We start from the raw sequence: 23,854 nt of genomic DNA, 5'->3' as shown, positions 1-23,854 counted from the left end.
TATCTATCTATCTATCTATCTATCTATCTATCTATCATCTATCCATCCATCCATCCATCCATCCATCCATCCATCAATCTATCTTTATCAATATAGATATATAGAGGGAGGGAGGGAGAGCAGAAAATACATACAGTATTTTGTGTATAGGAGGTGCAATGGCTCAGCAGATAAAGATGTTGAGAGAGGGGGAGAGAGGGGGTGAGAGGGAGGAGGAGATAGACAATTATCTTTGCTCAGGATTGTCCTTGAAGGGCACTTAAATAGCTTTACAGAATGTGTTAGAATAGATCAAATCCTTTCCGCCTTGTGGGTATAACTTATGTTTTTCACTGTTATAAAAATACAGTGCAAGGCAAGGATGCAGAAAAAATAAATAAACACTAAATTCAAAACATTTTTCTTTTTCACGGAAAAGTATTTTTATAGTTCTTTTCTGTGTGAGAGCACAATATAGAGATCAATGGGATTCTGCTTCTTTCAAATTCATCAAAATATGTATGAATTTCAGAGAAATGGAATCCCATTGACAGTCAAGAAGCATAGGGACTAGCATTGTGGACATAAAAATTACACTGCACAAGTTATAGCTGCATATGTAGCAGCAGTGATTGGATATTAAATGGCTATTGCTATTAGAATACATCTTGCTAGCAGCTGGAACCATTGTACTCTTTGCTTATTCTTTTCATACAAAGCATACACAAACCGAACCACGGGAAGCATCTAGCAAATAGGCTGGCAAATCCAGCAGTTTTTTAATGCTGAAGAGCATGCAAAGTGCCACATCAGCAAATTGTACAAGCATTTGTGGTAATGACAATGCAATGCTAAATCATCAACAACTAAAACCCTTGGGTCTGTAAGGGATTTTTGTACTATGTATTCTCATTGCTGTAAATGTCATTCATTAGCCAGGAAACAGGAGAAGAAGGTCATATGTCAACCAGGAACATCTCTTCCTTTCTCTCTCTCCCTCTCTCTCTCCCCCAGTTTTCTCCCTCTTTCTGTCCTGGCCTTTAGTCATCTATAATTCATGGCCCAGTAGACTCAGCCTATCTTTGGAATAAGTATGCCAGACTTGCTTATGGCCACTGTCACTAAAATATTATGAATTCTTCTTTCATCTGGCAAGACGTAAGCAAATGTAATTATTTATTTACTACTATTTATTATCCAAGTAAAGTGCTCCATATTTCCTATTGTAACCTAGCCTCAGTGGAATGAAGGTCCAAATCTAACACAAAAGCAATAATATTATTTCATTGCTAATGCCATAAAATGAAAATATCTTGTATAAATCTCACTACCAAACGCTCCCTAACTGCTATAACTCTCAGTTGTAGTAGGTCTTGTCTCTCTTAAGAACACCCAAGCTTATTGCAATAGTTGCTGAAGAAATATCTATCAAATGCTGTAAGCTGCATTCTTTCATCTACTGTATGTCTGATATTCAGGTTGTAAAGAACAAAGAACAAATGCGCTTAGCGTATCATTGTTAAGGAAGGAAGGAAGAAATGGACACAACATGTGTTGGGCATGTTTTGACTTTTAAGGAATTATTTTTCATTTGTTGCTTATTTATTATGTAAAATATTATTGCTACGATTCAGAAGATCTCATGGTTATTTACAGTCAATAAAAAGATGGTAAAATAATAAAACAAAAGAATTACAATTTAATTTAAAACAACCATAATAAACAAGTGAAATTGACAAAGACAAATTTATGAACAAAGCCATAGAGGCTCTAGATACAAAAGTTTCTTTTAGTACTGGAAGATAGCTAAAGTCAGCAATAGCCTAGCTTCTATGGGAAGGACATTACAAAACCAGAATTCTACACTGAAAAAACTTTGTTACCCAGGATTGCCATATAATGCATCTGAGTAATGCATCATCATGAAGTGGGATAACAAGGAAGGATTCGTCAACAGACATGGTGTTTGGAAAAGTACATACTGGGAGAGATTCTCTCTCAAATACTATGATTGTAAAGCTTAGAAAACCAATCAATTTGTTTACATGAGTTGCAGCCAGAACTATGACAGCTATGAATGTGAATCTTGTAATAACTCATAAGCAATAACTGTTCCAAAATTCTGAGATGCATTATATCTGGGTATTTTGTTAACCAGGAAAAAAATGGAATTCCTGAAGAACATTCATTATCTTGACCATAAATCTGATTAATTTAAAGGAAGAAGCTTCTCAAAAATTAAAGTATGATAATCTAGAAATATATGAATGTCATTTGTACAGATGCCAATAGCCATTAATCAAATTAACTAATCTTGGACAAAAAGATTAACTGAAAATTGTATCACCAGTTTTTACATGTAAAAAATGTAACTACATTCAAACAAGAAATATGAAATGTTCTTTGATTTGTCTAAAATATACTTCTAGCACTTCAAAATGTGTTTTATAGAATTAATATTAAAAATGATGGCAAAAATATTGTGTACTTTATTATAGAGTGCTAAAACGATTTCTTCCCTTAAGATTTTAGGACTTAAACTGGGCATTTTTGCTTTACCACAAAATATTGAATTATAAAGTATCTTTTAATTGTCATAATTCTTATATTAATACATGAAAGTTCTACCGAACATCCCATTTTGGTTTATGTTTAAGTTGTCTTTAAAAAGTTTTATTCATTTTTTGTCATTCACATTTGCAAAATTTTGACTTTGGAATAAGAAGCAGATTGCTTGCTTCATTTCATATTTGAATGAGGGCTATTCAGTTACTCTGAAATAACAGCTAATGTGAAGATATCATGAACTATCATAGTTATTTTTTTTAATGAAAGAAAATAATTTAATATCAAACTATATATATATATATATATATATATATATATATATATATATATATATATATATATATATATATATATATATATATATATATATATATATATATATATATGATATTGGTTTAATGAGAAACACCAAATGTTAATGTTTTTGTTTGCTGCCAAAACCATCTCTGTCATAATCTCTATTCCCAATTAGTCTGAAGTGACATGAGTCTATTGCACTCATGTCCATTGGGTTAAGAATAAAATTATAAATATTGCATTAGGGGCATGAATAAGATTACTTTGTAAATTATTATTCCCACTACTCATGGATGCATTGTGCATACAATCACTGTCTATGGCATGCCAATGAGAAAGATTGGAAATATAGCTTTCTTAGAGCAAATATGCCTTTTTAAAAGGTCCAAAATCTGAAATGCATGGTAATTCATGCTAAATATTATTTGATGGCAGCATCTGAGCTAGTTTGTTGAGCATTGCTGAATCAAAAAGAAAAACAACTCTGTGTAACACATCCCTGATCTATCCTTCAACTGGTGAGCATTGTTGGCTGATGTATAGTTTTGAAGACTAAATGCTCACTTCTGTGCAGATGATGTTCACATTGCTAGCTACATCTGGGCAAATGCAGCATCCAGATCCACAAAAGAAACATATTAACTGTAATAATAATCTTTATGGTTGCCTAATATCCTTTTCATTTTTTTTCCTTGCCCTAGTGTGCCGAATCATCCTTTGAAATTCAGTTACTCTGGGAACCCATCTAGGCATTGCTGTGAAGCATTTGGAAAATTAAAAGACTGTCAGAACTGAAGCTGGCTGCTAACTCTGTAGCTGATAAATTCACCAGGGGCCATTGAAACATTTTCCCCAAGGCTCTTACAACTTCAATCCAGCTTTCAGCCCCCTAGCTTTGCTTTATAACAAAAGATAGATGTATTTTTCATTAGTTTAAATATTTTGATTAAAAGTTATGGCACATCATTGATTCTCTTGTTAAATATTTTATTAGAAGATATCGCTTTGGACATTCATGACAGCCTGTATTTTACTAGCCTACTTTTAAAGCACATTTCTTTGGAACCACTGGCAGTCTAAGACCTACTTACTTGCACTTTATGTATATTATGGCTAAACAATGCAGTTCTGACTGCACTAAGAGCCAACACTGAATTTATTCCAAGCCATTCCTTTCCTTTTCCAGGCAACATAGGAATTTCTCCAGTGCCAACTAAACCAACTAAGACGATTAAAGGTCTGGAGATAAAAACATATGAAGAATAGTTGCAGAATTTGGGCTTGGCCAGTCTAGAGAAAAGAAGGACTAGAGGAGAAATGATAGCAGTATTCCAGTATTTGAGAGTTTGCCACAAAGAGGGGGTGAATTTATTTTCCAAAGCACCAAGGGCAGGACATAAAACAATGGATTGAAAATAATCAAGGAAAGAAGCAATCTGTTAGGAGAAACTTCTGGACAGTGAGAACAATTAATCAGTGGAACAGCTTTGTCAGAAGCTGTGGGTGCTTCATCACTGGAGGTTTTTAAGAAGAGATGGGGCAGTCACTTGTCTGAAATGGTAAAGGGCAGGGGTGTCAAACTTACGTTGACATGGCATTGTTACATGATGTATCGGGACTTTTTTCCCCTTTGCTAAACAAGGCATGGGTGACGCATCCAATCCGCAGCCCTGGTATGGGATCTCTTGCTTGAGCAGGGTATCATGTCTTCCCTAGTCCTTTTCTCTAGACTAGCCAAACCCAAATCCTGCAACGGTTCTTCATGTTTTAGTCTCCAGGTCTTTGATCATTTTAGATGCTCTTCTTTGCACTTTTTCAAAAGTCTCAACATCTTTTTTTTAATTGGTGACCAAAACTGGATGCAGTATTCCAGGTGTGGTCTTAGTAAGGCTTTATAAAGTGGTACTAAAACTTCACATAATTTTGATTCTATGCCTCTGTTTATACAATGTCATATTAGCACATTTAAATGTATTATTTTGCCAATTTGTAAATAATGACCTATTAAAAAGAGAATGAAGATTTAGTTACAACAATGGGCCATTTGCTGTGGATTACTTCTCTATCTCTACTTTTCCATATTGTCTTCTGTAAACTAATTTTCTTTGAAGGAATTGGACCCTTTTTTCCATTTAAAATAATAGAAAGTATGTTCTTTGTGACTTTCTATCCTTTCTGTTGTTCAGAATAGCAACAGAAGTTGTGTTTCTATCTGCGTATAATCAAGTGAACCTGGAACTTTCAATTCAACATAAAATAAAGTGTCTGCTTAAGAACATATACTGTTTAGATATTTTAGCAATAATTGATTATCACTTTATCGTCATCCTCTGACTGGAGAAAGTAGAAGATAAAAATAAGTATAAAGCAACTGTTAGAAAATGTTGAAAATCTATACACTGGAAAATCACATTCATAAAGAGAAATTTATAAGCTAAAATAAATGGTTCCTAATGAATATCTATGTGCTATGTCAACAATTAAATTTCCCTAAACTTGTTAACTAAACAGGGCTGAATTTAAATTGTATTCACATAAGAAATAACAAAAAATTTAAAATTATTTTGAAAATTATTTTAAATATGAGGATTGCTTTAAAGGGGGGGGTCTGGATTTTTAATACACTAAATCTCAGCTGTAGCTCCTTTTACATGGCATCAACATGTTGGCCCAAGAAAGTTTGGCAGCTTACCAAGTTTTCAGTGAAACAGCTATTCTGCATATTGAAACATTGACAGGAAAGGTGAGCCAAATTTATCAATAGTTAAATGCAAAGTCTGCGAAGTCCTTTTGTTGCTCAGTTTGTGAAAGATTCAAAACCTATGCTTGTGTAGGAGCAAATCAGCAGCAGATGTGAAGGGCACAGAGCCTAGCTTAAATAATGGAAAATAAATACAGTGAGTGTGATGAAGTCAAATGATTGGCAGTTCAGCTGCCACAAATCAATGAAACACTGTACTGCAAGCTGTTAACTGTGTGGCTTTTGAGAATACATAATATTTAGCTTCTCCGTATATCTGGTTTCCTTTCTTACTAGTGAGCCTCAACTTTGATTTGTCATCAACAGAAGCAACTTTGTAGTATACTTTTCATGTAGGAGAAAATGCAAAATTTCAACATTGAATTCAATGTCATTTTCTGAAAATAGGTTTTGTATCATTTACTGGTTTTACAAAGGATTCTAGAAATTGGGATTTCCATTTCTTCTACTCACCTTGGGGAAGGCAAAATTATGCCAAATATTGGAGTGCTTCCCTAGAATAAGTAGATATTCAGGGAAAAAATGCTTACCATCAAAATATGAAGAAACAAAAATATTTGGCCTAGAAGATTTTTAGCATAGCTCATTGTGAAAGTAAATTTGATAATTTTTCACTCCCAAAACAACAAACAGCATTTAGACAAACATTAGGAAATACAAAACCTAGTTAGTGTTTTCTTCTTCACTCACCCTAAATTCTCACTTACTTTTATAAATATTTCCAAATGACCAGGTTCTTGGGTCCTTTTCATATATCACTTGTTTTCTCTGATATAGAAACCACACAGAATTACAACACTATTGCAGAAATAATCTCTAACAATAACAGTTAGTGCAGTGGTAGTCAAAGAAAAACACTTGTAAAGGTGAGTTTCTTTTTCTCTACCCATGAAATTCCACAACTAGAATAACATGAAGGAAGAGAAAATTGTCTACCCAAAAGCTTGCCTACAGTCCACCTGAGGATCTGGCAAAGGCAAAATGCTCCATCAACGTTCATATTTCTTAGACACTGTCAAACAATGGCTGGCATAGGCTATTGCCATTTTAAGTCATTTATTACCAGATCATGCAGATGTGCACAATAATATATAATGGACCATATAAAACAGGAAAGCAGTTTTTTTTCTGGATCAGGGCTCAGTTTGCACTAAGAATTGGATCAGAACACTTAATAATTTCATTTCCATTACATTAAGTTCATGCATTTAATTATTCTCTTCTTCCATTTTATTAAACATTACAATTTGGTACTAACCTTTTGGAGATTTTCAGTGGCTCCATATCACTACGTTAGGTAGAATATATGGAATTTCTTTTGAAAGAATGTTTTTCGAGATATTAAAGCACAAGCATAAATAACTTTGATTCAATTAACTGTAGTTGTTCTTTAAGGGGGGGATGAGTGCTAATTCACTATAATGAGCTGAACATGCATCTGTAAAAATATTTTAAAAATGAAAGATAAAAGATATCTGGCACTCGGGCTTAAATTAATACAGTGTGTCTCCAAGCGATGTTAAACTATCAGTCTTAGGATGTTTCATTATTCACTTTAGTGACTTGGACTGCTAAAAGTTATATTTAAGCAACAGTTGGAGAAAAACAGGCTTTCTGGCCCTGTAAACGGGGGAAAATCATAGGAAAAGGAAAATCTTGGAAGGAATGAGGTGTTAGCAAAAGAGTTTCTTCTCTTCCAGCTGGAGCTTTTACTGCAGGCTAGATGACACTGTCGACTTCCTGTCCTCTGGTAGAGAATAATTAAGAAACCATTTCCCAAGTCTCTAAGCAGTTACAAATTCCAGGACTAGTGAGATCACTCAAGTCAAAGTTCAATAAGAGTATTTCCTTTCCATTTAGTCTTTGGCTGGTTAGCAATGAGACTTTTCTCCCCTTCTGTATTATGCTTGGGGATTCTGTTTACTTCTTCTTTCCAGTTTCCTGTTTACACTGAGAGTATTTATGGCATTTTAGGAATTAGAGTTCTGTCAGCATAGTCCACATATGGACACAAATAATAGATGATTTCATGGAAACTTGGAAAGGAATGCTTACATTTTCACGTGGCAATTGAAGTATAAAAACAATAAAAGAAAATTTGCCCAAAGTGTGAAGTGAATGAGGGAGAGTTTCAATCAATCAATCAAATTAGAGCTGAAAGGGACCTTGGATGTCTTCTAGTCCAACCCCCTGCTCAAGCAGGAGGCCTATTTCAGATAGATGGCTGTGGGTCTTTTCTTAAAAACCTCCAGCTATGAAGCACCTAAACCTTCTGAAGGCAAGCTGTTCCACTGGATGATTCTCCTCATTGTTAGCAAGTTTCTCCTTACATGTTGCTTCTTTCCTTGATTAGTTGCCATTTGTTGTTTCTTATCTAGCCTTCTGGTGCTTTGGAAAATAAGTTCTCTTCTTTGTGGCAGGACCTCAAATACTGGGATACTGCTATCATGTCTCCCCCTACTCCTTCTTTTCTCTACCCAATTCCTGCAACCGTTCTTCGTATGTTTTTGTCTCAAAGCCCTTAACCATCTTAATTGTTCTTCTTTGCACTTTTTACAAATTCTCAACAAATTTTTTGTAATATGGTAACCAAAACTCGGTGCAATATTGTGTGGTCTTACTAAGGCTTTATAAAACGGTACTAATACTTCACCTCGTTTTGATTCTATGCCTTTATGTATACAACCAAGGATTATATTAGCTTTTTTGGCTGCTGCCACACATTGCTGAATCATATTTAAGTGATCATCCACTAGAATTCCAAGTCCCTGTCACAGTTACTGGTTTTGCCTAATCTGTACTTACACCTTTGGTTTTTTCAGCCTAGGTGGAAAACCTTGCTTTTTTCCATGTTAAATAAAATAGAGTAGACCATGGTGAATTTTATTTTGCCAGAAATTTTAAAAGATACAATAAAAGAGAGGTGAAAAAAGCGATATGTGCATATCTCAAGATTAAAATAGAAGAAGTAAACTGTGGTGGCCCAGTGGTTAGCCTGCGGTACTGCAATCTACTTCTGCTGAGTGTTAGCTACCTGCAATTTGGCAGTTCAAATCTCACCAGGCTCAAAGTTGACTCAGCCTTCTATCCTTCCGAGGTGGGCAAAATGAGGACCCAGATTGTTGGGGGCCAGAGGCTGACTCTGTAAACCACCTAGAAAGGTCTGTAAAGCACTGTAAAAGGTATATAAGTCTAAGTGAAATTGCTAGTGCTAGGCTTTTTTCTTTTTTTCTACCATCCACTTTTTTTCAAGTTAGCAGTAGATAATTGTTTATACAATAACTTTGCTACTAATGGTTTAAGGAAAAGCTGTTGGATTGACAGCTAATTGTAAGTTAATTATTAAGACTGAGAAAGGTTGCTTGGACTTGCATTAGTTAGGTCCGTGATGGCGAACCTATGGCACGCGTGCCACAAGTGGCACGCAGAGCCATTTGTCAGGGCACGCGAGGCACTGCCCTGTCAGCTGGCCAGCGCGCATGCGCGCGCTGGCCAGCTGAGTTCACCTTTTTAAAAGCTATTTTTCGCCCTCCCCAGGCTCCAGAGGCTTTATAGGAGCCTGGGGAGGGTGAAAAGAGCCTCCCCCGCCCCCTGGAGACCCTCCGGAGGCTTCAGGGACCGTCTGGAGGCTTTCCTGAAGCCTTCGGAATGCTTAAAACCACCCTCCAAGCAAACTGGAAGTGACTTCCAGGTTGCTCGGAGGGTGGTTTTAAGCGTTCCGAAGGCTTCAGGGACCGTCCGGAGGCACATTGCATTATGGGTGCGGCACGCCCGCACACGTCCTCCCTGCGTTCCCCCCACTTGTGGCATGGTTGTTAAGTGAATCTGGTTTCCCCATTGACTTTGCTCATTAGAACATTGCAAAAGACGATCATATATGACTACTGCTGTAAAACTTTATATATGCAAACATGGAAATATTCTAAAGAGGACTGGTTTGTGATGATGACAGTATAGGGCAAAATTAACCTGTTTGATTAGCGAAAGTTCAACAGCTACACTTATCAATGACTGAAAACCTAGTCATAAAAAAAAGAAAAAAATCATATTTTGATTTATGGGTTTGAAGATTAGAAGGAGTAGCTTATGGAAAGAAAGAAATTTTATCTATATACTCTACCTGATACCACTTTAGAGAATGACATTTCCAGCTACTGGATGCAGATTGCAATGGACTGTTTTAAAATGCAAATAGCCCCTTTAAAGGAATCTGGTCAATGAAAAATAATTATCTAGTTATTTCAATGACTTCATCTCTCTGCTGAAACTATCTCTTTCCATTTGCTACCATAATGTAAAAGCTTTAAAGTAAAGGCAAAGGTTTCCCTCGCACATATGTGCTAGTTGTTCCCAACTCTAGGGGGTGGTGCTCATCTCCATTTCAAAGCCGAAGACCCTGCACTGTCCAAAGACATCGCCATGGTCATGTGGCCGGCATGACTAAACACTGAAAGCGCATCTAAAAAGACCCCTTTATCTAGTATAAATTCAGAGAGTTTGCTGGTGCCCTAATACTGTCCACTTAAATCTACAAGCCATGTTACCATTTCCTGAACTTAACTTTAGTTGATGTGATTTGACTTATTGTGACACCACTTTTCTCACTTTACCTGACATACTGTCTAGCCAGATTCTCCTGAAACACATTTGCTGATGCTTCATTTCCCCATCACCCCCAGGGACCTGGAGTAAAGGATAACACTTTGTAACATTCTGTGCTTGTCATTTTTTAAATTTTTGTTTTCAGTTGTAAATGTACAAGCTATATCTGTAAAAAATTGCTGGAGTCTGCAATGTAGTAAATACTTTCTTTTGCCTCTAGGTGATCGTTCTTTACTGCTTTGTATCAGTCATAAAATTGTTTATAATAGTGCTAAAAGTTTATTATTTGTCATATTAATTGAAAAATATATAGATCTCATGTATACACTAATTATGCATTTATGTCCATAAACCATATTGAAATGAAGAATATACTATAGGTATCACTTAGGGACATGGTGGCTCAGTGACTAAGATGCTGAGCTTGTTGACAATTGCCAACAGAAAGGTTGGCAGTTCGGCGATTTGAATCCCTAGTGCTGCATAACGCAGTGAGCTCCCTAGTGCTGCATAATGCAGACAGGTCCCAGCTGCTGCCAACCTAGCAGTTCAAAAGCATGTAAAATGCAAGTAGAAACATAGGGACCACTTTAGTGGGAAGGTAACAGCATTCTGTGTGCCTTCGATGTTTAGTCATGCCAGCCATATGACCACAGAAATATCTTTGGACAGCATTAGCTCTTTGACTTTGAAATAGAGAAGATCACTCTCCCCTAGAATTGGAAACAAGTAGCATGCATGTGCGAGGGGAACCTTTACCTTTACCTTTAGAGGTATCTAAAGGGAATTCCTAAAATAAATATTTACCATATATATTCCTTTGATATTTATCAGGCTATTCAATATCTGATAAAAACACATTATTGTATCAAAAGAGATTGAGAGATAAGTCTGTTTAAATAGATGATGATTTGTAAATGTTCAAATGAGTTGAGCAATGTTTGTTTAGTCTTATTTTTACATGTTGAAGACAATCTTTTAAAGATATTTGGATACCTAAGCTTTTGTTTTATTTTCTGGACCAGCCTTTTTCAACTTTATGATCTTTAGATATTGGAAACCACAACTTCCCAACCATATCTAGAAAATATACTGTTTATAAATGTTGTTTTGGGTTATTTTTGCTTTTAAAATTCTTCAGCCATCCTTCCTCCAATGACAAGATAAGATTAATGCACCATCTTAATGTGATTTACATCAAAATCATACACATTACAAATAACCTAGCAACTTAAGCAACCTTACTGAACATAGGTGAAAAATGGTAAAATATAAATGCCATTTAGTGAAATCTTGGACATAAGCCTAGGGGCCCACTGAACAGTTCCAAGCCCTCAGAAAATAATATTTAGCTGTAGTAATTTAATTTGGTTTAATTATAATTAGAGGAAAATTAAGTGCAGACAAATTTAGATTTTATCCTGGCCCAGTTTACTTTTCAGAGTGTTGCCTTGGCATGCCCAAGAAAAACCCTAAACACCCTGGCACTTAATTAGTTAGTACCTTATTATACAGAAATAAATTTGCCTGTCCTGTAAAATCACTAAGTAAGAATTGAAATAAATAACTAATTGGTAATTTAGTAATTATCAAATATCTAAAATAATCCTAATATATTATTAATTATCTAAGATATTCACTTCATACACTATTCATGTGTTCTAAAAAAAAAAACCCATCCTTTCCTAACTATTTCTCTTAGCCAAAGCAAGGAGTAAGACTCAGGAGGTATGGAATGTTACTTCATTTCTTGGATAAAGGAGGTACTCAAAGAAAGATGAGCCTGCTTCCCTCTTCAAAAAGCACTTGCATATTTTCTAACACAATGTGGTTAAAAAAACAGGTAAGCCTAATACAGGGCACATCAGCCAGTTGTTATTTTTTCCTTCTCCAATATTTTTCAGTTATTCAACCCAGCCTATATAATGAGATTTCCTAATGGCTTTCAATTTAATTATTAACAAGGTATGACAACCTTTGGGGGAATCATTCAAGATTGTCTAATGAGCTCCACTGATACTTGAGATTACTCAAGACTATTTCTTTCTTTACTGTTTTCATTTAAATTATAATTTTCTACTTCTAGGAATCTTCTGATGGCTCACTGTCAAACAAAGTAAGAAAAAGAAAGAAAGATGTTTTCAACATGCTCTGACTCTTTTCTCACAGGATGCCAGCTGGCTACAAATTATAACAAACTGAAATCCAACACATCTGGAGGTAGCAGTGTTCATATTTAAATCTTTTTTAACGTGCTAGATTTGCTTCGTAATACATTTTTGAAATAGAAGCTGGTTCATGTTGTGGAAATTTGTTCAAATTTTGTTCTTAATGATTGGATTGTACCTCTTTGCAAATCTGCTTTCTTCCTTTGTTCTTCTGTATTTATTTATTTCTAATCCCTACAGTTGTTTTCCACCTGATCCTTTTTTCTCATGTTCATTTTGTATTTTTATTTCCTTCTGTATTTAAAGGATGGGGGGGATTTAACTAATAAAGCTTTACATGCTTTACAGTTTGCCTCTCAAAGGAATAGCACTATAAAAATACAGTAAACAATGTATTTATTCAAAATGCCAGAATAGAATAAAATTGATATGTTTACACACACTACACGCAAATATAGACAAAGAAAAAAAGTAATATTCTGTAAATATCAAGAAACAGTGTTTGTACTCATAAAATGTAGCCTGTAAGGAATCATTCTGAATTTACTCCAGTTCATAAATACTTCACATTTTTTTCTTTTATATATAATGCCAGTTTTTATATCTTTCTATGGAATTACAATTATATACAGTATATTACTGAACGAAATGTAACAACTAAAGCATCCAAACAACATTTTGTTCTAAATCTATTATAAATTAGCATAATTCATATTGTAAAACCTGACTGAGATTAGAACAATGATGTGGCACAATATCTAAATGAAATTTATGAGATGTAACCAACCTACTGGAAAAAATTAAAATACAATATTTATGGAAAATTATTCCTCAACTATTGGTGGTGCATAGATTGGGATAACATAGTCTGTTTCCTGGATTCCCTAAATGGTATGTAGGATTAATTATGCTGAATCCACACCTGTTAAATGGGCTCTTGTCTCCACTCCAACATCTGTACCTTAAGCAGTTATTAGGCTGCTGATATACATGCTATATATAAAAATAATTATTTACACATACAATTTCACACACTATAAGTGAATATATCTCATCATCGTACATAAGCCAACAAAGACAAGGAGAAAATTTAATTTGATTTAATTAAAATTTAATTAAAAAGCAAATAAATTATTTGACTACAGTTCACACGATAACTCTTCATATCCTTAAAGGCCATTCCTGTCTATACAATAGATATTACTGTTCAACGGCAACCAATTAACACATTCACTGGGCTATGTTCCAAACTTTGCAAGGATATTGATGCCCTTTGGCCACAAGTTGTTTATATCGGCCACAGAAATTTTAGTTATTAACTGAGTTCCTAACTCAATTGTCTTGTTGTATATGCATGTGGTTGTTATTGCAGATGTTCCCTAAACATGCAGATTTTGAAGTGTTTTTTCTATAAAGTTACATGAGATTCATTGTAATTTTTTTTAGATTTATATACTATTTTTCACTTAGGAATACAAGGTAATAGAGATACCATTCTCTCCTCCTATTTGTCCACACCACAACCATCTTATGAGGTGACTGGTCTAGACTATCACCCTACCATGCCTTTGTTGTCCTGTCTGTGTCTAAGGCTGACCCTGCATTAAGGTCTCCCTGGTCTTGGTCCAAGAGATTAACTACTACATCACATTAGTTTTTAACTAGTTCTATAGACATTATGTCATTCCTGTTTTCCTTCACTGAGTTTCCATAAAACAGGTAAAAGGTGAAAAAGTCCATTATAAAGCATCCATGCTAATAAATTAGAAGTTAATCATGGCATCACTTATTAGATATGTTTACTATGCAGAGCAATTAAAATAAATTGAAGCTCTTTGGAATATTAAACCATTTTGCAGCAATTACATATGAATGGTAAGTTGTTAACTAGCTCATAAAAATGTGCTTTTCACAACTATAATGTGAATATATCCCATCATGTTAAAACAAATGTTTTAACCATACTGCTAATAAATAACTTAAATGACTATGCCATTGTAAGACTGTGTACACACTCTTCATTCTTTCTGACGATCGCTATCTTAGAAACCTTAAAGGGGAGAAGGGTTTTTCAAAAGAATTCCAGAGCAGTAGAAAAGTAATTGCAAGGAAAGCCAAGAGGCACAGGGGCCAATGACCAGGACTATCTGGAAAGTTAATGCATTCCAGCCTAGCACTGTGCTGACAGCTGAAAACTGAGGTAGGTGAAACAGGAACTTTGCTCTTGGAAATTAAGAATTTTCAGAACCTGACATATTGAAGTTATATACTGATTTTATCTGACATCCTATTCCAAACATATATTATATGCATTTTTTTCTGTGCTATCATTTCATCCCAACCAGCTGTATGAACAGTAGTTCAAAGGGAGGAGATAGGAAAGGAATAGTTTCTGGTGAATTTTATTTTAGTATATATAAACCTGCCTGTGTTCTGGTTACTATACAGGAAGTAGCCAGCCTTCTGTAACCAGAGCTTTAGCTTGGAAAATTAATTCATTTGTCCTGGTATGGTAAGAAGTGAAGGTATCTATTTCTAATTTGTTCCAATTTTAGAGCATTCTACCTATGCTGTTGACAACTTTCAAAACGGTAATGATTGGGTGTCTCTCATTTTAAAATAATCCTGTAAATCCCTGAATCAAATACACCCACACCTCACCAAATTATTAAGAGTAAATGTCAAATGCACTATTCTAAAAGAAAGTTGTCTTTTTTGGAATGTGATATGATATCCTCCTCTTTCCAGTGTGTTATCCTTGCAAAATATATATGAAACTACAATAAGAGAATTTGAAGATCAATCAAGCTTTGACTGAGTTAATAAATACTCAAACTGTCATATTTTATACTTAGTACAAATCACAACCCTGGAGCTATCTTTATGTAAATAATTGGTAACTTTTGTTTACATACAGCAATCACTTTAGAATTTAGCATTTGTTCTGTAACCCCCTTTACAAATATTTTGTGCATTCCAAGAATATGTGGAAGAGTCATGCACCAGAAACTGGAAGTTCTTGCTGTTATCCAACTTTGCATATTGAAAATCTGCAGAAACTATTTGTACCAGCTTAATGTGTAAATGTTTGTGAGTGACAAACATTGTGTTATTGGACAGTAAGTCCAATAACAACAAATAGCTTTACTTTAGTCAGCTAATAGCAAAGTTTAGGTTCCTTCAGAAGGAGTATATAATATGCTCTTCATTCCCTATGAGAATTGAAAGTGTCTTCTATACCTACCCCTTTATTAAGAAAGGATAGCAGTGAAAGTTAGTTTTCAAAGTCTCTTCTTGGAGCAGACATGAAAGCACTGCTGCAATGTTTTAAGTTTATTCAAGGTTTCATTTCCCCTACATTGTAGAGTAGAATATTTCATATTTATATTTTTCATCAGTCACATGAATTTTATAAAAACAAGAGCAAGTAGAAAATAATCTTATGTACATGCTAAAACACTGAAGTTATCACATTCACCCATCTTCTTCACAGTGTATTTGACTTTTCTTTTGCTAGAGGTTTTTTTTCTTTTCTTTTCTTTTTTTGGCAGTATCTGGAGCAGCGTCCTCAATCTTGGCAACTTTCAGATAAATGTATGTCAACTGTAAGACTTCATGTTCATGTTTCCCCAGCCATCTCCACACTCCATACATCTTAAAGTTGCCAAGATTGACAAACACTGATCACTGGTCTGAGACTTTGGGGTTTCTGGATAGAGAAGAGTTGTCAGATGCAAGCAACCAGAAAAATTCAGTGAATAAGCCAATCAATTACTTTATTGTCAAACAAGTTGTCTATTTATTGTCTATTTACAAGAATATCATAGAGTGACTACCTTTCCCTGGGAAATAGCAGATATAATTTTAAGGATATGATCTTAAGGATTCCTCCCTGAATCAGCTCCATGCTGGAATGTCTCTTTATTCCCCTAGAGGATTCCCGTTTCCTTCAGCTGGTAAGTCCACCACAGGAACACCGAAACCTAAGTAAATTAAGAACATAATGTGTACAAGGACAGGAATGATCATCACTGTCATTGCATTGTCATCATCAACATTAGGTAAAAGTAAAGGTAAAGGTTCCCCTTGCACTTAAATGCTAGTCGCTCCCGAATCTAGGGGGCAGTGCTCATCTCCGTTTCAAAGCTGAAGAACTAGCGCTGTCCAAAGACGTCATGTGGCCGGCATTTTACTTGCCACATTGATCACTAATTTTCCTAGTATCATGTGCTAGGAAAAGTATACAAGGCATTCATGAGGTATTCAGGCCTTTTATTGATGGGCTCCATGTATCTACCTGCTTGGTAATTCCTAATCCATAATCTTGTATTAAATAGGCCAATGACATGATATACCATGACTTCTTATGTCCTTAACACTATTAATTTCAAGGGAATTCTTCCTAGAAAGAAATGCAATTCAAATTCCAACAGGATTTGTGATTTAATATTACATCATCCCAGAAGGATTAAACACATTCAAGATTTACAGTCTTTCTGGTTATATTTTTAAAAATAAATAAATAAATATTAACAAGTGTAAATCCTGAACTTTCTCCAGAAAAAGTGCAATAGCTTTTGATAGGAGAAGGAATAGCCATAGGAAAAGAATCGTAGTAGTTCTACAGAAAATCAGTCTGTAGTTTAGAGCATTATTAGATCATGTACACCACAATAAAGAGAGACTACTCAGGAATCTGTCTGGTAGATTACTTAGCAACATTATACCACAAAGGTTTGAATGGAGAAATAAAAAATAATAATACCTGGGTCACATGAGAAGAAAAAAGAAATCAAGCAAATGGAAACAGCTATTATGTTTTTCAGTTCTTTTTTTCCCTAAGACAACATTTTCAAAATAGGCTTGACTAATTCCTATACTACATCTGATTTCAAATCAATTGTTCTCTTTCATAAGCAAACAGGATGTACTTTAGAGTCTTTTTGATCTTTATTTAGATCAAGTCATTTTGTAATAATTTATCTTTGGCAAACTGCAGTTAGCAGCATTAACTTCATTTCCTTATGTAAGGAAGTGAGCAATCATGCTGCCTGAATAGAGGCACATAAAATTAGAGATTTTCTATCCTACATGCTAGAATGACATTGTTTAAAGTCTTATGCTGGATATTCTATGATCTGGAGAGAGGTGGCTTAGTTATTTTATCTAAAGATGAATCAAAGTTTGACAATCAATTAGTTCTCATTTTAGTGCTAAATAAAGAAATCCGAGTTCTTGGTGTCTTATCAATATAGCATAACTTGTTACAGATGATTTATAGCTTAACGCCCAAGGAACATGTTGCTCGATAAATGTTATGATCAGCATTAAATAGTAATAGCAGTGGTTTTAACTAAGTGTGTTTCAAGATATGCAGTATAAACTACAAAATAGGCAATAATTATATCTTGTTTTACTCAGAAGAGATTTAGTATCCAATCTTAACTACCATGAATTAACCACTACAGATCATTGTCTTATCAGGTTATTTTAAAAAGAGGAAGGAAGGAAGGAAGGAAGGAAGGAAGGAAGGAAGGAAGGAAGGAAGGAAGGAAGGAAGGAAGGTTCATTTATCTTTCAATACAACATAATTATATGGGGTTCAACTTTCAAATCATGTAAAATTTGTACACAGGGGCATGACATAATGTAACATGTGACAGCTCTGAGAACTTAAAGAAATTGGGTATATATTATTTGGATACTTATGTCTCCTTTTTTGCAACCTCTGAGCTCTTAAGCTGGCAGTAATGTAACCAACTGTACATAGTCTGCTAAAGTCAGAATTCATGGAGAGCCTTATAAGTTAAAACTAGCAGCTTGAATTAGGAATGGCAATGAATAGGAAGCTAATGAAGATCATACAGATAGTCATCGCCTTACAATCACAATAGGGACCATAAAATTCATCATCAAGTGAGGTGATTATTAAGTGAGATATCACATGACCGCACCTAATTTTATAAGCTTTTTTTGCCACAGTTGTTAAGCAAAGCATCACATGTCTGCGAAATTTGACCTTCTCTGATGGTTTCCTTATTGACTTTGCTTGGCAAGAGGCCAGCTGGGAAGGTTGCAAATGAAGATCATGTGACCACAGAATGCTGCAATCTTTATAAATGTATGACAGTTGTCAAGTGCCCAACTCATAATCACATAAGCAGGATTTGATGTTAAGTATTGGTATTATGATGCATTTATGGACTATATGTTTTATTTAGACAAGGGGTTTCCTTTGTTTGAAATATTATAGATTTTCCTGCTTGAGCAGGGGATTGGAACAGAAAACTTCAATTGGAATGTCCCTTTCAATTCTGTTATTCTGTTCTGTTAATACAGCCATGAGACTGTGCTGTTTTCTCTTTTCATTGTAATTTTTCATTTTAAGTTCTTTATTTTTGAAACCTAAAAAAAATAAGATTAAACCAGTGGATATTTTAATAACTAAACATGATAAAAATGGCCCTACCAAAAAAACAACTGAGATAACTTTATTATACTGGGTTTGTAAAAGAGAAACCTCACTTCTTTATGCATTTATTTCTCTCTTCACTATATTCTTGGGTTTTTTTTCTTTTTATATTTTCATTTATTATATTTTTTGCACTTTCAATTTTTTCTTTTGTTTTCTTGCAATTTGTATTAGTTTTTATCTGTATAAATGTAATGCTTTTCGAAAGTTATTATTTAAAAAACTTCAGTCTTTAATCTATCTTGGTTGAGGTCTTGGCCTCTTAAAGCAAAGAACGGTATTCTTTCTTTTCCTTACATCTTGCAATGGTATTGTAGTTGTTGGGTTGTTTTAAAAGGAAACTAAAAAAAAAAAAAGGATAATTTCCATCTTAGAAGACCATTCTTATTTTTCTAAGAATTGCGCAAAATATAATGTACTTTCATATGCTCCAATGCCTTTATTTCAGTATATGTTACTATATTGTAAAATCAAAAGCTTTGCAAGTATGCACTTATATGAGTTAAAATCACTCTGACAATCTGAATTCATGGCTGAAAAATAACCCTTCCAAATATCTTTTAATTATTGCCTGAGCTTATCACAGCAGTTTCCAAAGCCATTGTCATCAATTAAACTGGGTCACCTTTTAAGATTCTAAAGCTCCTGGGCAGAATTGTAATCTTTTCCACATTTTATTCTTACTTAATCCTATGCCCATTATTTTTCATTTTTCACTGAAATCAATGGGAAAGTAAACAAGAAAGTAAAACAGCTGAATTTTAACATCCTTTAACATCATGATTTTTTAAAAAGGAAATCAAGTCATGCAATCATTTCAAAGGATGCATTGCTTTGAACGCTACCCACTTCTTATATTAGCCAGGGCAATTGTTGAGAAATTGATGTAGAAATACGCTTAAGGGAATTCTCCATACTTCTTAATGGCCACAAAGAAGTTAGCTTTGAATAACTGTTCTTAGTGTCTGAATTCTATTTTACTTGCTGTTATGCTGAATAACTATGTTGTACCAGAGGTAAGTCAATATTTTGATATCTTTGCTACTGATGCCAAACTCAATCAATCTGTTATATCTGAAAAAACTCTCATGCCAGCCAACACAGATGGCACTTGCACCCACCAAGAAGTAACCATAAAGAGCAACACTCTATTCTCTTAATATTAATGGAAGAAACTAACCTTAATTCCAGTGGAGAGCTAGACTGATATATATTTCCCAAATTTGCAAATGTTTTTATCACCAGCTGGTCCACCAACTACATATATACCTACATGCTGTTATTACACAGGCATGAAGAGCACAGATGCCCAAAAAATTAAAGATATGGTAACCTGGACCAGTCACTCTCTCAGCCCAACTCATCTCACAGAACTTTTGTTCTAAGAAAGGAGGCGGAAGTATGTTAGATATGTACACACCTTGAGCTATTTGTAAAAATAATAAAGGCAATATTCCAAAAAATGATATAAAAAAGAGAAAAAGCTGAAAATAGCTTTCACAAATGTTGATTTTATGTCCATTGTTTTCTGTCCTTACCATTGTTGCTTCTCTATTATACCAAGTCTTATATTACCTTTGTTATTTAAATAATTTACCTCTATTTTACTGATGTTTTTAATAAATTTCATCAAGCAATGAATTTCTTGGTCTTTCCCTTTCACTCCAGTCACCCTTCCTTTTAAAATTGTTCTGCATTAGTTGGCAACAAGTATTATGGTTGCCTTTTAATGATCATCCAGATTATTCAAGACAGAAGCAGTAGCCCTACATTATGAATTAGTAGAAAAGTCCTTGGCTTTGTACTCATACAATGCTGAATAATTGTTTCCCTACAATTTACAAAATACGATTAGGCTTAATTTTAACCACACTATTTTTCCTGTTATAGGGCAATGTCATTTCTTTAAATTACACCTAGAAACTAATAAGCAACCAACTCAGGATTTGCAATGCAGATGTCACAGACTTTCACTGATAGCAGCTAGTGAGCATTCATGATGCTACATTCTATATAAGTAAAGCTTCCAGATGGTTTTAAATCTTCAGATCTTTCTGCAGTAAAGTGCAATATCCTAGTATATCATTTATTATCAACCCAAAGGATTAATGTATTTCATTTTAATGAGTTCAATAAAAATAAAAGAGTATAAGTGTGTACTTGATGGACAGAAGAAAATCAGAAAGATGTTATGGGTGATCATGTTTCATAATATACAATTATTGTGTATTACTAATTAGTGTAAAATATTTCAAAGGTAATATATCAGTTCTAGAATAGTGAGGCCTGAGACTGCTGTTATGCAACGCGAGGTCCGTTGTCAATAAGGCCCCCCTCATCCACGATCTAATTTTGGAGGGGGAGCCGGACCTCGCAGGAATAACCGAGACCTGGTTGGGCCACGAGGGAGGTCTTCCCCTCGTGGAAATGTGCCCACCAGGTTATCGAGCATTTCACCAGCCTCGGGCCCAGGGAAGGGGCGGTGGGGTAGCAGTGATTATCCGGGAAGACTTAGAGCCGAGAGAGTTCACTGTGCCACAGACATCCGGGTGTGAGTCCCTTGTCGTGAGATGGGGCCCAGGGAGGCAGTTGGGCCTACTGATAGTATACCTGGCTCCTCGCTATACGTCAGCGGCCCTGCCTGAACTCCTCGAGCTGATCTCATCGGTGGCGGTTGAGACCCCCAAACTTTTAGTGATGGGGGATTTTAATCTGCCGTCGATGGGAGAAGCGTCTGAGGGGGTTCGGGAGTTCATGGCTTCCATGACAGCCATGGACCTGACCCAGTTAATTCAGGGCCCTACTCACGAGGGAGGCCACACGCTGGACCTTGTCTTTGTCTCTGGCCAGTGGATGAGTGATCTGGGAATAGGGGATCTAGACACTATCCCCCTGTCATGGTCGGATCACTCACTTCTCCGGCTGGACTTCCCTGGTGCTACCCCCCGCCGCGAGGAGGCGGAACTGGAAGGTATTAGATGGTTCCGCCCCAAGCGCCTGATGGAACCGGATAGGTTCCAGACGGAACTTGGGCCACCTCCTGTGGACCTGACCCGCCCCCGAGTAGAGGACCTGGTAGTCGCATGGAATAGTGCGGCTACCGGGGCCCTAGACCGGGTGGCGCCTTTGCGGCCTCTCCTGCGACGAAGAACCACCCTGGCACCTTGGTTTACCGAGGAGCTAAGGGTGATGAAACGCCACAAGAGACGCCTAGAGAGTCGTTGGAGATCCTCCCGTTCCGAATTTGACCGAGCACAGGCACGAGCATATTTGAAGACGTACCTTGTGGCACTAAGAGTGGCCAAACGTCAACATTGCGCTGCTCTTATTGCGTCTGCAGATAACCGCCCTGCCGCCCTGTTTCGGGTGACCCGTTCCCTCTTGTTTGAGAGACCACGGGAAGCCCCTCTACAGGGTAGAGCAGAGGAGTTTGGGAATTATCTACAGGACAAAGTCGCTCAAATCCGGATGGGATGGACCCCTTTCAGTGGTTCAGTAGAGACGCCCGTTGCGAGTCTTGAGGGACCGCTTTGGGAGGAGTTTGACTCGGTTGCCATCGAGGATTTGGACAGGTTGCGTGGACGTCTGCGACCCACCACATGTTTATTGGACCCGTGTCCCTCCTGGCTTGTACTGGCATCCTGGGAGGTCACGCGTGACTGGCTCCTGGGCCTGGTGAACGCCTCGCTGGGTGAGGGGTCTCTACCGGCCGCCTTGAAAGAGGCGGTGGTGAGGCCCCTGCTCAAGAAGCCTTCCCTGGACCCAACGGACCTAGCCAATTATCGTCCAGTCTCCAACCTTCCTTTTTTGGCGAAGGTTGTAGAGAGTGTGGTAGCACAGCAGTTCCCACGTCACCTGGAGGAAAATGATTATCTAGACCCGCGCCAGTCCGGCTTCCGACCCGGTCACAGCACGGAGACGGCCTTGGTCGCATTGGTTGATGATCTCTGGAGGGCCAGAGATAGGGGTTGTTCCTCTATCCTGGTCCTATTAGATCTCTCGGCGGCGTTCGATACCATCGACCATGGTATCCTGTTGCACCGGCTAGAGGGGCTGGGAGTCAGAGGCACCGTTTTACGGTGGTTTGGCTCCTACCTCTCTGGTCGGACGCAACGTGTGTTGACAGGGGAGCAGAGTTCGACCCGGAGGCCACTCACATGTGGAGTGCCACAGGGATCGGTGCTCTCGCCTCTCCTGTTCAACACATATATGAAACCGCTGGGCGAGATCATCCGTGGTTTTGGAGTGGGATATCATCTGTATGCTGATGATACTCAGCTATACATTTCCACTCCGAACCACCCCAATGAGGCCGTCGAAATGATGTCCCGGTGTCTGGAGGCCGTACGGGTCTGGATGGATGGCAACCGACTAAAACTCAACCCTTCCAAGACGGAGTGGCTGTGGCTTCCGGCCTCCCGGTTCAACCAGGTGCTTCCATCTCTGGCCATCGGGGGCGTCCAACTAGCCCCCATGGAACAGGTGCGCAATTTGGGCGTCCTCCTGGATGCCCGGCTGTCCATGGATAACCATGTAACAGCCGTGGCAAGGGGGGCGTTCCATCAGGTTCGCCTGATGCGCCAATTGCGCCCCTTATTGGACCGGGATGCCCTACGCACAGTCACCCATGCGCTAGTGACGTCTCGCCTGGATTACTGCAATGCTCTCTACATGGGGCTTCCCTTGAGATGCACTCGGAGACTACAGTTGGTCCAGAACGCGGCCGCGCGGGTGATTATGGGGAGGACTAGATACTCCCCTGTAACACCTCTCCTGCGCGAGCTGCACTGGCTTCCTGTGGTCTACCGAGTGCGTTTCAAGGTTTTGATTATGATCTTTAAAGCGCTCCATGGCACAGGGCCTAGTTATATGCAGGATCGCATCCTGCCCCACACATCCCTACGACCAATTCGCTCACACAGAGAGGGACTTCTCCGGGTGCCGTCCGCCAAACAGTGCCGGGGGGCGACACCCAGGAGCAGAGCCTTCTCTGTGGTGGGCCCAGCC

Source organism: Natrix helvetica (genome assembly GCF_964273705.1).
Source record: "Natrix helvetica genome assembly, chromosome: 7".
NCBI classification, from domain to species: Eukaryota; Metazoa; Chordata; class Lepidosauria; order Squamata; family Natricidae; genus Natrix; species Natrix helvetica.
This window is presented reverse-complemented; position numbering follows the sequence as displayed.